Here is a 16,643-nt window from a genome sequence, read left to right as displayed (position 1 = left end):
TTATACTGTTGAGGCCATAGTTTCCCACAAAAGTCACTAGAGGGAACTAGTGTGTATACGGGGGCCACAAGCGTATCTGTTTAGACAACATGGAAATTATGAGAAGCACACGGATTTGCCAAACTTCGTCCTCCTGGCTTCAAACGGCTTTGTGACTTTGCTACTACATAACTTTTCAAAAAACTATTGCGTCATAAATACAACAATTCGCAAAGATTACGCATGCGCGGAGATTGTATTTTTTTCCGCGCTTGGAAAACTTTTATTGGATGAAAATTAGAGAAGACAAAGCGTAAAAAGATTACTCGCCACTAGAACGTGTAGCCACAGGCAGAAAAAATTGACAAATACGTGTAATATGCCCCTCAATCCCGTAATAGATGAATGATTGCAGCGTCTTTGCTAATTTTTGTGGGCGGCTCTGTGGTTGAAACCAACAGAAAGGCAGATCCCTGTGTGTAGAAAAAGAAGAAATAATCAGCCAACAGATGTCAAGGAGAAAACTGTGCGTTCGGTCATAGTACTCCGCTGATTCTAAATATATGTAGCGTCGCGACTATCACTTCCAGGGCCGCCGAAGGTGATGGGCTCACGAACATGTAGCACGAAAACGGAACACGCTGGCGCGCTCTATCTGAGCGGCCGCGCTACCGGCCGCACCCAAAATCCCGTGGCGCCATGACTGACCGGCCTAAATAAACCGTGGCTACGGCGGCTACCCCTTCGCGCCATTTCCCACATATACGTACCTGTAATACAAGTTTTCCGATAGCACGATTAAAATCGTTACCTAGTAATTACCACGTTTATCATCTGATTTTACCATGCTCAACCCTAGAAATTGGCAAATTTGCGTTGTATCGGCTCTTCCTTCCTTTCTTTCTTTCTTTCTTTCTTTCTTTCTTTCTTTCTTTCTTTCTTTCTTTCTTTCTTTCTTTCTTTCTTTCTTTCTTTCTTTCTTTCTTTCTTTCTTTCTTCCTTTCTTTCTTTCTTTGCTTCTTACTTTCTTTCGTGTTTTCTCTCGTTCTTGCTCTCTTTCTATCTTCCTTTCTGTTTTCTTTTTTCTTTCTTTCCTTTTTTTCTCATTTGGTTATCAGCCTTGTAGTGGACTCGATTTGAAGTTCTCTGGCTTGTAAAGTAAATGTACATACGCAGTTCTCGCCTATCGTGCCTGTCATGTTGTTGCCGCTTGCTTCATACTACAGTTATAGTATGAACCGATGAGCCCAGCGATGAGTCTTCTTGATCAGTGCTCCGGTAGAAAAAAAATTACCGATTGTAAACTGAACGTATCAATAGCATGACCATTTCGTCCTAGCAGTATCTAAAAAGTCACTGGGCTGAACTCGAGTCTTCCAGTTTAAAACTCTGGTGACAACCTGCCGAATTCTGCAATCGCTTTATTCCACACGTTTCGCTTTCACTGAACTCATCACAAATGGGCGGTTCAGTTTGCCCTGGGTTGTGCATGAGAAGGAAGAGCCATCCATCATGCTTGCACGAACAAACAAGCTCGAGCTTTTCAACCCTTCCATCGAGTGTATGCATTTCCCTTCGATGCATTCGTGCAAGGTTTCTATTTCACCAGAAACTGGAGCACGCGCGTATAGGTCGCTGTGACGTGATTGATCTACGAAGGATGATCGAGTAACTGTAGCGGTTCTTATCATCACGAATTTGTCCGCGTTCGTGTCAGGTTGCTTTGCCTTAAGCAGTAAGGAGATCCACTTGAAAACCAAACATAAGCTGGTTATCCCTGTAAGCGCCTAGCGCTGCTCCTTCGAGTAACGATCAGTTATGTAAGAATGAGTATTCACTTCAATTTATACTATAGTTCTTCGTGACCGAGGTAACAGCAGGGACAAAGGGGAAAACATTCACGTACGAATAGTTCTAAGGCGGCAATACATCCTACCTAAATAAGGAATAAATTTAGGGAATTTTGATGTTAAACCGTGGCGTATGTTTTAGAGTTGCTCATCCATCTTGCAAGATCGCTTAAGAAAACGTTAGAAATGTCACAAATCAAGAAAAAGGCCATTTGTTTCGACCACCTCATTGTGATTATCTGTTGCGATCGTAAGCCTTCCGAAAAAAATAAAATGAAAGAACACCGGGCATAAATACAGTTAGGAGATTTCGATTAGCGCCCAACCACTGCAGGAAAGCATCCTTGCTCACTCAGCTCATATCCTGCGGCCGAACCTTTTGTTGGCTGTACATTGCGTGATGGAAACAAGAAAAAGAAAGCTCTTTCAAGCAAATGCGAGACACAGAATTTTTAAATTTTTGTTGGAGTGTTTCAACAGAGCTACAAGATATGCTACTCCTAATGACCTATGTGATCCGCAATAGTTCCAATGGCTACACGAGCTGCTTTTAAAATATTTTGCTTTATTGTGAGCTTCCAGAAAAAAAAATATTTTGGACCGGAACTCGCAAATCTCCTCTAGTGCACGTGCCGCTAACAATTGTCTATTGCCGAGGTGATTGTGACCTTATTGCGCTGATCATTACATTCGGTTATTACCGCAAATTCCAACAATGCGCTTAGGTAAAATAAACTTTATTTTAAATGTCACAAATGTTACAGCAGTCGCTAAATCAGAATACTGATTGGCGAGCTTTATTACCCTAGTCCACGTTTGTTGCTCTACTACTTTTATTCAGTCGTTCTGCTAACTCCATTCGGTCGCTGCTCATCTCTAAAGAAAAATGTTGTAGTCAGCGAGTATTTGGGGTGAACTCCATCTCCTTCTCCTTTGCCTGCCTTGTTATGCACAATATTCGTGCTCGACTCATCAGACCACTTGTAATGGTTGTGCAGGCGACCTGATATCAATTTCGAAACCCGGATTCAGAAGGGTGGCGTGAATCTGAAAATAAATGAGCCTACCTACACCCACGCGTCTTCGATCACGTTCAGAAGAGTCCTGTGAAGAATGTGAGAATTAGGAGGGTAAAAATTATATTCAGGAACATCCTCGTCAGCAGCTAGCACCAGTGCTGCTTAAAAATTCGGGCCACGGCATCTGGCATAGACGAACAAGCTCTATTGCGCCAATGGAAAGACGTGACTGTCTTAAGCAATGTAAATGCCTGAGGAAAAGATGCCTTCTATGTGTACAGTTTTTTGTTGTTTGCTTTCAAATTGGACGAAACGGAACGTCACTGATTTCAGCAGAGTTGCATTTAAACTGAAAGGAATCGAGAAGAATCTGCGCAATGCTAACACAGCGCTCTAACAAGGGAGGGCCTTTATTTGCTTTATACCGAATTCAGAGTATTGGGACATCACACATATATATTACACGTTGTTGGCAAGGCTTTATTTTTTTGTTTTGTTTCATGAGATGGAATAAAAAAAATTTCTCAAGGCACTCAAGCAAAAGGCAATTTGGAGTGCTGAAGTCATGAGTCAAGAAAATCGCTGTAGCAAAATAAATATATTTTAGAACGCTTTAAATTAAGAGCACAATAACGGATGCGCAGAACTAAATATGATCAAAACAATATTTTTCAATAATAAATAAAAGAAGGATGTACGTCGATCGCGTCACCAACGAGCAGTGTACTACGCAATCGTTCCAGCTTGTAGAATGGGTAACATTATTTTCGAATTCTCAGCTTCAGCATTTTCTAACAATATTTTCGTTAGAAACAACCTCACCATATGTTTTTCTTGACGCCTTGTATAAGATGCAGCATAACAGCAATGATAAACAAGTGCTATTCTCTTTCATGTTGCTTTCTATTTAGTCTCTTGGGCTTCTATTGCGTAACATTTTATCAATATATTTGCATGCAGCACGGTTGAGCGAGTTAGGAACAATCTACTCCGTAACCATCTCGAAGTACACGGGAAGTAAAGCCAACCTAGGCAATATTGTTGAAAGCCGAAGCTGGCTTTATGCAGCTGTATCTTTCACTTATGTTTCACTTTCAGTTACACGCAATTACTCATCGGGTGTTCCTTCTGCTTCACGTATTAAATTTCTGTTAGGGATGCAATCTATTTATTTTGGAGTACTCCCAGGTTTTTCCGAAAGAAACTGGACTTCACCTTAAGAGACCCAAGTGGTAATGTGAGCAGGATATGCTGCACAAGGGATCACGACCTTCCAGGTATGATGTGGCGCTACCGATATTTTTGCGCTTCTTGATCATGTACCAATGAATGTATAGTCCACCTAGAAGAGTACGCATTTGGGCTGGTTGGTTCATGATTACGAGCAGTAAACAGCACTATACAACAGGACGAAGAGAGGGGCACAGAAAACAGCGCTGACTATCAACACCTGGTTGTTAGTTTGCGCTGTTGTCTGTGTGCCTCTCTGTCCTCTTGTATAGCGCTGCTTACTGCTCGTAGACCACGTATTCCTGTTTTTTATGCATTGTGTGATAGTAGACGAGAAACAACTCATATGTCGTAGCTGTGCTTTCATCTTCTAACTCTTATTTGCAAAATTCATCACGAATTTGCCAAGCTGCAGATAGAGCCCAAATGGGCCCTGAACAACCCCTCGGACTTGGTGAAGTAATACTGTCGGCGTATCGCATACGCTGCTCTGAACATCTCAGCGGCGTTTTGCAGTCGTGCACTGCGTGTGGAGCTCGCGAGCGGAGCGCGAAGTCACCGATTTGTCTAACGCTCTCTTTTCAACAGAAGCCTGTTCGCCACTCTTTTCTGAACGCTTTGTTTCGTAATATAGCGGACTCCCATACGCGGCTGCTATTAGACAGCAGCTGACATCGATCAAGAACGGTGTTTGGATCAGTGCGCTTCTTCCTACTGTTACTGTGTATACTCATTGACGAAGTTTGGTAAACAGGCTGGAGTAAGCGGAAATCTGTTTTCCAATTTCGATAATGATTGCGTACTTCCTGAAGAAGCCGAATATCGTCTTCTCACGCTCGGCCGCGGCCGCGCGCGCAGGAAATGAACTTTGGCCCATCGGTGCGTAGCCATAGGATCTCGCTAAATTTGGCTCTGAACACGATTATTGAACACTCAACCAGCCTCAAACCACACGAAACTTGAGGTCAGACACCACGCTCGCTTCCCAGCGCGCGCTCACGCCTGGCAGCTCCTGGTTAGACGCCATGGCAGACTTCGCTTCGTACTGAGAAATAGATAGCGCTTCAGAATTCGCAAGTTGGGTGTGGCTGCCATCCGTTGGTCAAGCTGGTGTAGGACATCCACACCCCGTATAGCCCGGCCAGACTGGAGCATATGAGGGCGAGCGAGCACTGAAGCCCTGTTGCGCAGAAAGCGAACGCTGCGCATGCGTGCTGCAGTTGCATGTAGCTTCTGTCTGCTACGTAGCGTAGATATCACGGCCGCCGCGGGAAAGCGCGACGAGTCCGCCGGTTAAGCGCCGTGCGGCTCGCTCAGGACAACTGCGTTTGGATTACGTTCGGCGCGTCTTGGGCGCTAAAATGGGAAGCAATGGGGCCCGCGTGAACATTGAAAATGAAATTCTTACTGCGCGCCAAGGTGACGTGGCACGAGGGGGCAAGCCCCGCTCCGACGTAGCCTTCGCCGTGCAAGACATCGAAGAAGGAGCGTAAGCACGGCGAAGGTGGTCTTTGATTGCCAATAACTCCGCTTCTGCTTAACTAACTGGAGCACTCACTACGGCAAATTATTTCTAAAATAGCCTATGTTACCTTCAAATGCATTTCTCTACTTCGATATTGAGGGCTACACGGCCCCTGTAAATACCGAAAGTAAAAGCTGACTCCAGCACATAGGAAGGTAAAATATAGTTTAGGGAACATACAGAATACAAAACATTCACGGGGCAAAAAGGCAGAAAGTTGAGTGAGTTGGAAGCGATTCGCTTTACCGAAGGCAGATGCGAACGCGGACACAAGTATAGAATAGAAAGGCATTTATGTTGTTCTCTTCGTTCTATAGTGATGTCATTGTTTGCATCTCTGCCTTCACAGACATTGATTCACTGCTCATGGTAACTAAAACCAACTATGCTTCCTCGACGCCATAACGCAATGTAATCCACGAGATTCCCTTACCGGCAGACGACTCAACCCAGCAAATTGCGTTATTCGAGGAACTGGCACAGCAAGGCACGTAGCCAGCCTTCTTTTCATATTTTTTTCGCGGATGGCGGCCCAAGCCTCTATCGGTTGGACGAACTGTTCCCCTGTGTGGCGTGAACGAGAAGAAAGGGAGTTAACCGAGGGGCCCGATTTTTATTATTCTCATAAGAACCGAACAAACAAAGTCATCAATGACAACATAGGAGAAATTAATGCGTAATGCGTAATGCGAAGATATGGGATCGTTTCCCACCTGCGGCAAGTTGTTGTTTATCCACTTGCATTATCAATAATATATAATTTCTTTAATTCATTCAGTAAGTAAAAGTAATTACTAATATATACATATATAAACAAAAACGTCTTACGACACCTCATACAAAGAACAATAAACCTATGATTGAAATTCACTATATCCAATAACAAATGTTTCACGCTTGCCTCTTGTAAGTTTGGTGCGCTTTTATATATTTGAACATGAATGGGTTGTCTCGCTGATTATATTATATAGGTTGTCCCTTGTAACTTGAGTCAAACATTAAAAATATGCAAATGCCACGTAGCTGGACAGAACTAAAGCCATTTTTTTCGTGCTACCAAATTACATAATTAGTTATGCATATTTAATCAGTTTCTCAAACATGATATTTAGACGAAAGGTGTCAATGAGAAAATTGTAGAGCAGCTTGAAAAACTCCCGATACAGCTTTCTGTTTCTCATTACTTGCTATATGAAGGTGGTTTTCCAAGCGGGAAAGAAGCCCGCGAATACACGAAAACTTCTCGCGCGACTGGCTGCTCGAGGAACTTGGTGTGTATTTGCAGGCTTCTCTCACGTTCGAAAAAAAAAAAGCACTTTAATGTAGCATGTATTGAGCAACAAAAAGCTGCGTCGTGAGTTTTTCATGTTGCTCTACAATATTCTCATTGTCGCTTTTCATCTAACTATAATATCTTAGAAGTTCACTAATTAAAACTAATTTTGTAACTATGTAACTATCCAAAAAATAAGCTGAGTATCTCCAAGTGACGGCAAACAACATTATCTCGGTCCTGCTGAGACAGATTTCTTGTCGCCTCAGCAAAACTACCTGGCTTGACCAGCAAACTAAAACTCGTAGTTATACGCTATAGACCCATGTATAAACTTATCAATGCCGGAAACTCTCAGAGACAACAGAAAATTTGAAACATTGGTACACCGGCTGCGTCTTGGTACTGCATTTACGAAACACTTCTTGTACAGGATAAAACGTGTCTCTAGTCCGCAGTGTTCTTGTGGCCATCTAGGCGAAGAGGTACATCACCTTCTTCTCGAATGCACGAAATACGATACACAAAGAACGGTACTTAAAGCTAATTTGTTTACATTAGACAGAAAACCATTCACTCTAACAAAGATACTTGGCCCATGGCCAAGTGCGGGTCTTCAAAAAAGAGCACTTCTTGCTCTGAAAAAGTATTTAGAGGACACCCACATTTTGGGAACATATTAAGTATCACATGATCCGAATACACTAAATGAGTCACATAAACGTTGTTCGTGGTTCATAATTGGTTTATGTGGTGATCGCAACTTTTGCGCAATATGTGTAATTCTGTTCTGTACTTGCAGTGTATTACATGTGTTGTGCGTGTTGGCTGTTCAAAACATCAGACTTTATATATGCCTACGCGGACTGAACTAATGCGCAGAACTTTGCGACTCATGTACTGTTGGACTGTGTATTTTTTATTGATCCGGTGTTCTACTGGGTGTTATATTCTGTGTCACTAATGTCCCTTTTTACGCAAATTTGTTTCGTTTGCCAAGTGACAAGAAGTAGCCGGTGCCATCATGAAGGCGCCAACCTCTCCTAACATTCACTTCAATATATAAAAAAAATCTTGGTCCTTTCCAGGTACGTGGCATTTTCAAATATTTTTTTTTTAAGTTTGACTCTCAAGTTATGTGGGATGCCTGGTATATAGGAAAACAAATTTAGGAAGGAGCGTCAAACTTGGATTACACAATTATGCGCAGCCGTGATGCATCTTACCAATATTATCTTACTTTCTAATGAACAAGACAAACGCTAAGTGTACGAGAGGTTAGCGAAGGATGCCTCAACAGGGCGTAGCGATCCACTTGGAGAATGGTTCAAGCTCCACTATACGTATAGTATCGTATTCGACGATGCGACACGTAAACGTTCCAGATTTAGCAGGCACTAATTATTCAGTGAGAAGACAGCATTATGATTCTACTGCGCCAGGCCATCTCCTAACTACGTGCTTTTAACAGTACGACTGTAATAACAGCATTGCCTTTATTACAGTTGCTTTCTCTTTTTCAAGATTTCGTTTTGTCGATCGTTCGAGTATTTGCTTTACACCGCGATTTTCATACGCCCGGGCTTTTTGGTAAACACGGATATTGCCTTCGTGGACGCTGGCCGGCACACGATGAATGTACATGAGATCCACCGATTAAGCCGTTCTTCAGCCGTCATGTTAAGCAAAATGTGTGTTTAATCTTTTCAATGTTGACCATTGTCAATAATTTCAGCAATGTGTAAACTTTCGAGAGTAGGCCTCTTTCACGTTCAACTAGAGCGCCCGCCGCGCCAAATTGGATAGATGGATGGATGCATGGATGTTATGAGCGTCCCCTTCAGAACGGGGTGGCGGGTTGTGCCACCAAGCTCTTGCCTTGATTTGATTGGCCAAACTCTTTGTTTGGCCTGCCACTTTACATCCTAGATCTCCCGCTCGCATTTCCCATAAGATGTTCCGTTCTCATATCCTCGACGTAAAATTCGAACATGGGCTGCGCAGTTAACCTTCGCAACGTGCGTGCCTTGGTGGGGCAAATTACGGGCTCTGCATAGTGGCGTTGTCTGTTGCGCCGTAATTTGCCAAGTGGAGCTCGAGAGACATTCCCAGATCGTCGATGTAGGGAATGTACGAGGCTCACCTGTAGTGCTCCTCTGTACAGAACTACAATACGACGACTCCACGGCGACCGTGCAGCCGTGGAGCATTGCATTTTGTTGCAAACTCGTTTGCTCTGCGTGGATGCAAAATAAAATTGCCCTGCTTGTATCGAGGGTAAAGAAGAAACCGCGAAACTGACGCCACGCTACCTTGCCCGAATCGGAGCGATGGACATTGACGATCATGCGTATGCCTGTCTATGTTAGACAATATGCTGGGGAAATTAGTTTCTTTTGCACACGAGCGGGTGCCCGTCTCTTGTGGAAAAGAAATACGCGCATCACTGCTTCTACTTGTATTCCTCTGCCGCGTGCGAAAAGGCGCGATGGGTTTCATTTCCGAAAGGGCAGAGGGTGCGTGGGTCCCCTGCCTCCTTGAATACGTGCCTGAGCACACCCGTAATTCACAAAACTAAGCAAGCCAAGATAGCAACAGCTGTGGCGAGCATCGGCCAGATCTGCTCACTCAGCGTAACTCAATTTTCGAAGAGCCAGAACCTCTCTGAAAAAAAAAATACTAAGCTCATGCGGGCTCCTTGGTTGGTTGTGATATCGACAGTAAATTCTGAAAATTGGTTTTCCCTGTCAATCCTTTACTGTTCCGCAGGGCATCCCTTTGCTTTCATCAGCACGGCATTGCATCTACTCCATAAATTTCCCGCGTACATTATTTTTAGTGCATGCACTATTCTGCGCCGTTGCCCCCTGAGCAATGCAATATACTTGTTCCGGGGTTGTGGGTTTTCTTCGTGGTTGTAAGCACTATGTACGTAATTAACTTTGTCGTGTTGCCCACCTTTTTACCCGAGTTGCTCGATTCTGTCTTACAGTTGCATTTGTTCCTCCCGTTGCCCAATATAAGAAATTAATAATGCACCCCCTTACAAAACCGAGCTATTCTTTAAGCGGTAAGAATTCATAGACGGAAATTTTCGGCACTAATTAAAAGATCGTAATAATAAATTTAAGAAAAAGTCTCACTTCACTTTTAAGAAAGTGAGATATTAGGAAAAAGGCAGAAGATCCAATTGCCAAGTTACGTGGAACTCAATGAAGTCACTTAAACATTTGCGGTTTTTATTCTTTAGCTCACAGAATAAAGAATATTGCGAGCGACAGTGCAGAGCACCGCAGCCTTTACCGAATGAAATTTCCTGAATTCTTCTACATTCATTATGCTCAATGAGCACTACTCCTGTTCGCCACCCTTCTAATAAATGGAAGCTTACATGAGAATTCTAAAGCGTTCTCATAACATGTCTGAAGGGGTCCCAAGGTGTACACAAAAAGACGTTAAGTAATATATCAGTGGCGCCTAAATATAGGAAAAAAAGGTAATAGTTGAACGTTAATGACCTAATATATATGCGAAAACTACGCCGGAGAGATATGTTCTTCGAAAAAAGGATCTCCGAATTGACGCATCGCTGATAGGACATGTACAGCTTGTCTCGCCATCCTACAGGATACCATTTGGAGAACTGTGACTTGCTAATTAGAAACATCAATTACAAGAACATTTCTGAAAGGCTCTGCGACGTGGATTTTAAGATCGTAACTTGCACAGCGTATTTTTTATTTAAGTTTTTGTTGAGTGGCTTGGCAAACGTCCGCTGGGACAGCTTTATACAGGCATGGGTTCTTTGGGGTTTTGATTTATCCTCACCACGTCGTTAACATGCAAAATCAGGCCACACTTTATTTTTCGTGCGTGAAGGTATTGGCACAAAAACTCTGTGCATAGCCGTATACTAGAACTCCACGTGCCGAGACGTCTACAGCCGAGCTGTAATGGTGCCACAGGATGTTCGGGTCCGCATAAAAAAAGCTGTCTTCACTAATGGCGCACACCCACACAACCAAGCAAAAAAGTCAATGGCTCATAGCCCCGTAAGGGAGAGGCAACAAGCACTCAGCAAAGCGCTTACATTCTATCTAATCACACGTACAACATACAGAACAGCATGTCGAAAACTGTCGTCGTTAATGGTTCATACCCCCGTAAGCAAGCCAAAAGCAAATGGCTCATAGCCCCGTAAGGTTCATGGCTACTCGCTTCACGTGGGTGAGTTGCGATGGCACTAACCCTGTTGTCGTTGCCGGTGATTTAAATGTGGAAGCGTCGGGACTGAAAAGGGAATGGTTTACGCGTTTTGTGTTGAAATTGAGTTATCCATCCTAGATTACAGGTTATAAAGAACAATAATATACAGAAGGATGTCCCATAGTCGATGACTGTATCGGGACCTCCTGTTATATGTAAACATGCTTTTTCTAAAGCAACGAGGAGCACCACATTAGAATCACATACAAGGAAACATGGAAGAAAGTAAGCAATGCAGCATATAAAGCAAGATGTACTTGTGCATTTGGGCAGACCTATGCGATATGTGCAAGCATATCGCTTGCGATGACGCGCCGATCCCGCCAGCGTCACCCCCCAGTGGCGTGCTTGCGTCGATATGACATTATCGAATGATATGTTTGCATTTGCTAGTGTGCCGATCAGTATGTATCATAGCGACCTCAAAGCCATTGTGACCATCGCTACTAAGTGACAATGAGCGATTCCAATAAAATCTTTACCGCAAGACTTCTTGCCATGATGTTTGCAGCTCCACCGGTTATCCACTTTCGCAGGACGGAACGGCCCTGGATTTTTGTTCACAGGGAACAGCGTTCGTATTCGCAAAGCAACTCGTACGTGGATGTGTAGCAACAAGTGCCGGTTTATAATATTCCTTTCCGTGTGACCTTCATGAATCCTTTTTAAGTTTGACCCCGGGCTTGCTTACGTCGGTACGAAACACTGTTTTTATTCTGTGTGCAACTTCAATGTATGCATATAATATCGCGAACTTCTAAACTTCCGTGATCGCATGAGCAATTGGATCTAGAAAAAAAAATTTCCTCTACACTATTTGGTTCTCTAGCAAAGCACCGGCCAGAAGGTTAGGTAAAAGAACTTGCTGGTGCTGGCGTCACTGATGATGATGACTTAGAGTGATGGGCTCAACGGTGAAAATGATTAAAACACACCCAAAGTTTCTGCACACGCAACCGACCAAACGCGAAAAAGTGCTTACTTTCCTGCAGCAGTTAAAGTGCAGTTCTCCTTTCGTAAAGCCCCACTAAGCCATGCTGCAAATCCTTTGCCTATTCTGAAGCACGGTACGTACGCGAAACGGCTTTAACGAACTGAGCCTCATTTCCACCTCGCTAATGACGGGAATGCAACTCCACGCCATCATTACACAGGGTTGCGTGTAGACGTTCACACCTCTCCAGCACTCGCTGCATTATCATAAAACACGCATCTCTGCTTTAATTACACGGTATCTCATTGGACACCTAAGAAGCACTGGTCAAAAAAAGATAACTTCAACTAATTAGGGAAAGAATGATTTCTATGTGTGTACGGTAACTATGATTAAGAGGCGTTTTAGTTGTTTTTTTTAAGCAATCAGATTTGTTTAAGCGTTTATATGTAATATTTCACACGTTTCATCCTGAACATAAAAAACAATACTGCACAAGTGAAATATGGTTCTGAATTTCTTCAGTTGGACTTCACCAGCATGACCCTTTATGTGCATGCAAACAAATTGTGGGGCCTGCTACAAGACGGCAGTTGCACTGTTGATGAAGTGAACGACTGGAATGGTTCACGCTATACTGTAGAACGACGGGGACTTGGACATTATAACTCATGACTGGGAGGGATGAGAATACAAGCAAAGAAACGATATGAATTCCTGTAATAAAACCCTCATGTGATTAATCCCACCTTGCGTCCTATTCTGTAGTCATCCCACGTCAGATCTGTCAGCAAAGACTAAGATAGACACGTTTAAAAAAAGAAATGTGTGCAGTTTTCTGTAGATTTGGGAGTCTTCGCGCAAGAAGCGCTAGGACGATGCGAGGCGATTATGAGATACAGGAGCCGAAATCATTAAGCGTTTCGACCGTAAGTGCTGTTTGCGGATTATATAAAGTTATGTCATTCGTCTTCGCTAATAGTATGTCTGCATTACGCTCTCCATTCGAATGGCTTCTGCTCTTAGGAACAGTTCTCCCGTAAAAGCTTTCAATGAACACAGATTCAATTCTCCTATTTTGTTAGCATTGGCAGGGCAGATTCATTTTACATTCGACGTATGTATCTATATAGTACTATACACTGAATCGAGTTATTCGACATCTAATATTTTCGGTACATTCGCTTATACAGCATTAGAGCGCACCTTATCAATATTTATACAGTACGTCGCAGTGAAAGCAAGGATAACGGGCATGATGCTGTGATAATTATTGTTTAGTGAGTACGATGGTAGCCGTCGGCTCAGTAGCTGATTAATAAACTAACGGAAGGTTACTGCACATAATGCCTATAGAACTAAAGCTGCATTCCCTGGCCCATGTTGCGTTCTCATCACACACTTTATTTATGTACGTTTGAATAACCATGTAAATATGTGCGCTCGGCATGGATAGCCACGACCTTTTTTTTAATGAGGAACTCGCTGGTACGAAGGCGCGTCAAGATCTCCCGAATACGGCGTTCTACAGTAATCCGACAACCACAACTGCCGTGCTCACAAGCCTCTCCATTGAGCAATGTGTGTCGCAAGACCGACTACACGCAAAGTCAGATCAAAGTTCTGCGTTGACGACTCGGCATGGAAGTTAGAAAGCTATATATAAAGCTGCTTGCGAAGTTACAAACTCCATGGAGAAATAGAATCCTAGATCAGGTTCATAAACAGTTACTACCTGCTAACTAAAGAATGCTGACATTTCCTGAATCTTTCGCAAGAGTTCAGGGATGCTGAAGGCAGCCTTATTTCCCCTTACAAGCTACACGAACTATCTGCGCAGCTGCTTATACCTGAACTGCTGGTTACAGCAGCAGTAGTAGTAATTAAGAGAGTAAACGGTAATACGATGAGTGCAGCATCCATGAATCATTAAAGCTAACTTGAACGCGAGCTAAATACCTGACAATCATACCTACTTAATGCACAGGGTTTTACAAGCTGGACATAATAGTTTGTGTAACGCCTTAAAATGATATATACCTACCCCTTAGTTGTCATTTATTGAAAGAATCAAATCAGCCTTTGTATGCGACAGTTGTAGCGCAAATTCCGCGGCAGTCTACCACGGAACCTGGCATCTGCATTAGTGCTGCTCTGAAGATATGCGGAAGCGTCTTGAATATATTGCACGAATCCTAAAAAAATATGTTTATCTAATAAATTTACATTCGCATTTGTGTGCTACATATGCACTTTATGCACCTGCTCTTAGCCTTTGTTTGTTCTTGCTTTCCTAAATGCATGAGGTACAGCATAGTTCTAAGTTTAATCGTGGTGACTGTTCTTGCACGATTATTTCCCGAATACTACAAGTTCACTGTTAATAATTTAACTCCTGATGACATGTTAATAAATCCACCTTCAGCTCAGGCCTTCCTCTGTACCATGGTCTATAGTGTGAATGTTGTCGATGTAACTTATATTTCACGTAAATGCCCCTGCTTGTCGTGAAAAATAATTAAGAGCTTCGATAGTGGTCGTTCAAGCTGAAGTCTACAGTACTCAAAAAGAAATACTAGCGTCAATATAAAAAAGCGGCGTGGCTTATTACACAAAGTCGCTCGACTTGACAAACTGGTGACTCCCAAGAGTCTTGTCCTTTGAAGCAGATTAACAAAAGAAAAAGAAAGGAACACACAAATTCCAGTACCAACAATTTAACAAAAGTAGGGCCTGCTTTCACAAAAGTGTTTTTAAGCTCCGTGAGCGGTCAGCTGCGATCTGCGTCTGCAACCATCGAGGGCGCTCATTTCGTGCATGAGAGCTGTAAAGCAAGCGCCAGCCAAACAGCGAAAGCACATTTGCAAGGGATATTTGTAATCGTGAGATTTGTTTGTTTCACAACTTCGGGGCGAATAAACCGGCCTCGGCAATAATTAAAAACATGTTACACCTTGCGACAGAAAGAGAGAAGACTCAATGAGTATTAAGACAACCACAAGCTTACCTTAAGTCGTTTAGTTTCTTCAGTAGGGAGCACAAAGCGCCGTGCCTGAAGAAAGTTGGACAACACAAAAAGCGGCGTCTAAAAAAATTTAAAAAGAAGAAAACAGGGGACGGGATGTTGTCTCGGTGTGGCAAAGCGAGTCCGTTAAAAACGTTCCAGCGACCTTGCTAGCGGCGCACGCAAAGCGATCTATGAGGCGATGACCCGTGGGGAGGACCGCAACCGACACTGCTTGGAGTTTCCACGCATCTGAGAGCCTGAGACGACGCGGCAACTACAGCCGCGGCGCGCACCGGGGGCCCGCTCACTCTCTCCCTGCGACCCTCGCCACCACGTCTCGCGCACACACCCACACTGAGCCGGGAGATGGCGCTTCAGTCAGTAGGCCCCCGTCACCCCGTCGTTGCACGCGATAAGTCTTTAAAAAAAACAGAGGAAGGGGGTGGAATGGTGGGAAACTTCGTTCAACAGTGATACTGCTCGTCACTGCAGCAAAAATACGGTCTGTTGTACACCCTAAAGAAGGTATAATTTGAACAAAGGTGGCCATTTTCACATTCAAACTAACTGACAACTAATTGAGCTAAACAATCGTAACAACCACATGAGTTTAACTGTATCGTGTATTTTTCATCCTGAACTGGACATCGATCAGTGTGAAATTCTCAAGTGCCAGCTATAGGTAACCGCGTCGCCAGGTAATGGGTTATCACACCATGTTACGCGACGCCAGGTGCAAAAGTCAGTTCTGCATTAGCGTTGCACTGTACGTCTTGCTAAAAATAATTTTGCACCTGTGACGTCAACTAACAGTGTCGGTTGGCACGGCATGGTGACGAAGACTCTTGAAGAAATCACTCCATGTGCGAACAACGGATGAACTTCTACCTAGTCACTGTATTGTATACGCGTAAATAGTAACCTTCCTTTGCTCTATACTATCCTCTCCTCCCGTCTTTTTATTTCGTTTTGTTCCCCGTTCATTCATCAGCAGCGAAAGGTAGACAGTTACAGTGTGGTCAGCAGCAAGTACTGTCCCCTCCATTTTCATTACTTCATTCAAATGACTTTGTTGAGTGCCCTGCGATTTCGTGGGGTGGGCCTGGAGCCCGCCTAGGTTTCGGCCAAGGGTTGTTGGCCCTTGGCGGTTTCCTCGGCTCGCTGGACGGCCCGGAGTTGGTGTTGCAATACCGAGAGGAGTAACACAGACTCCCAGCGCGCGCGGAGGATGTCGCTGTTTGAGGCTGCATTACCGTTAGTTTGTACTATACCCATACATTCCCGTAGGATATGCTCTAGGGTGTCTAAAGTAGCAATGTCGAAACTGGTCAGTTGTGTATAAATCTGGTGTATTAGGTTCATGATAGCTGTACTCGGATAGGATCTGGATTTTGGCTGCCGCCATTCTATACTGATTTTCGCTTAATTTTGGCTGCGGCGGCGGGAACGTGCGCCTCCGAAAGCTAATGTGTTGTGTAATTTCGTGAAATCTGGTCATTCGACCGTCCCACTCCCACTCGTGGGAAGTCGGCGAGGCGAGGCTAACCGACGGTCGGTCCG

At 43.7% G+C, this 16,643-nt stretch overlaps 1 protein-coding gene and 1 long non-coding RNA gene across 4 annotated transcripts in view; one reads left to right on the top strand and one right to left on the bottom strand.

Annotated features, from left to right (window-relative positions):
- The window catches only part of LOC135899126 (oxytocin receptor-like), a 62,409-nt gene extending 47,094 nt beyond the window's left edge, over nucleotides 1-15,315 (bottom strand). For both annotated transcript variants that reach the window (XM_070535491.1, XM_070535492.1), the window contains exon 1: nucleotides 15,084-15,315. The gene's annotated coding sequence lies outside the window, so the exon portion shown is untranslated. The remainder of the gene's footprint in view (nucleotides 1-15,083) is intronic.
- The window catches only part of LOC135899127 (uncharacterized), a 334,018-nt gene that overhangs the window by 62,710 nt on the left and 254,665 nt on the right, over nucleotides 1-16,643 (top strand). The window lies entirely within an intron of this gene.

This window comes from Dermacentor albipictus, chromosome 3, assembly GCF_038994185.2.
Source record: "Dermacentor albipictus isolate Rhodes 1998 colony chromosome 3, USDA_Dalb.pri_finalv2, whole genome shotgun sequence".
In the NCBI taxonomy this organism is placed as follows: Eukaryota; Metazoa; Arthropoda; class Arachnida; order Ixodida; family Ixodidae; genus Dermacentor; species Dermacentor albipictus.
Note: the sequence above shows the minus strand (reverse complement) of the source record. Positions and strands in the feature narration are given on the sequence as shown.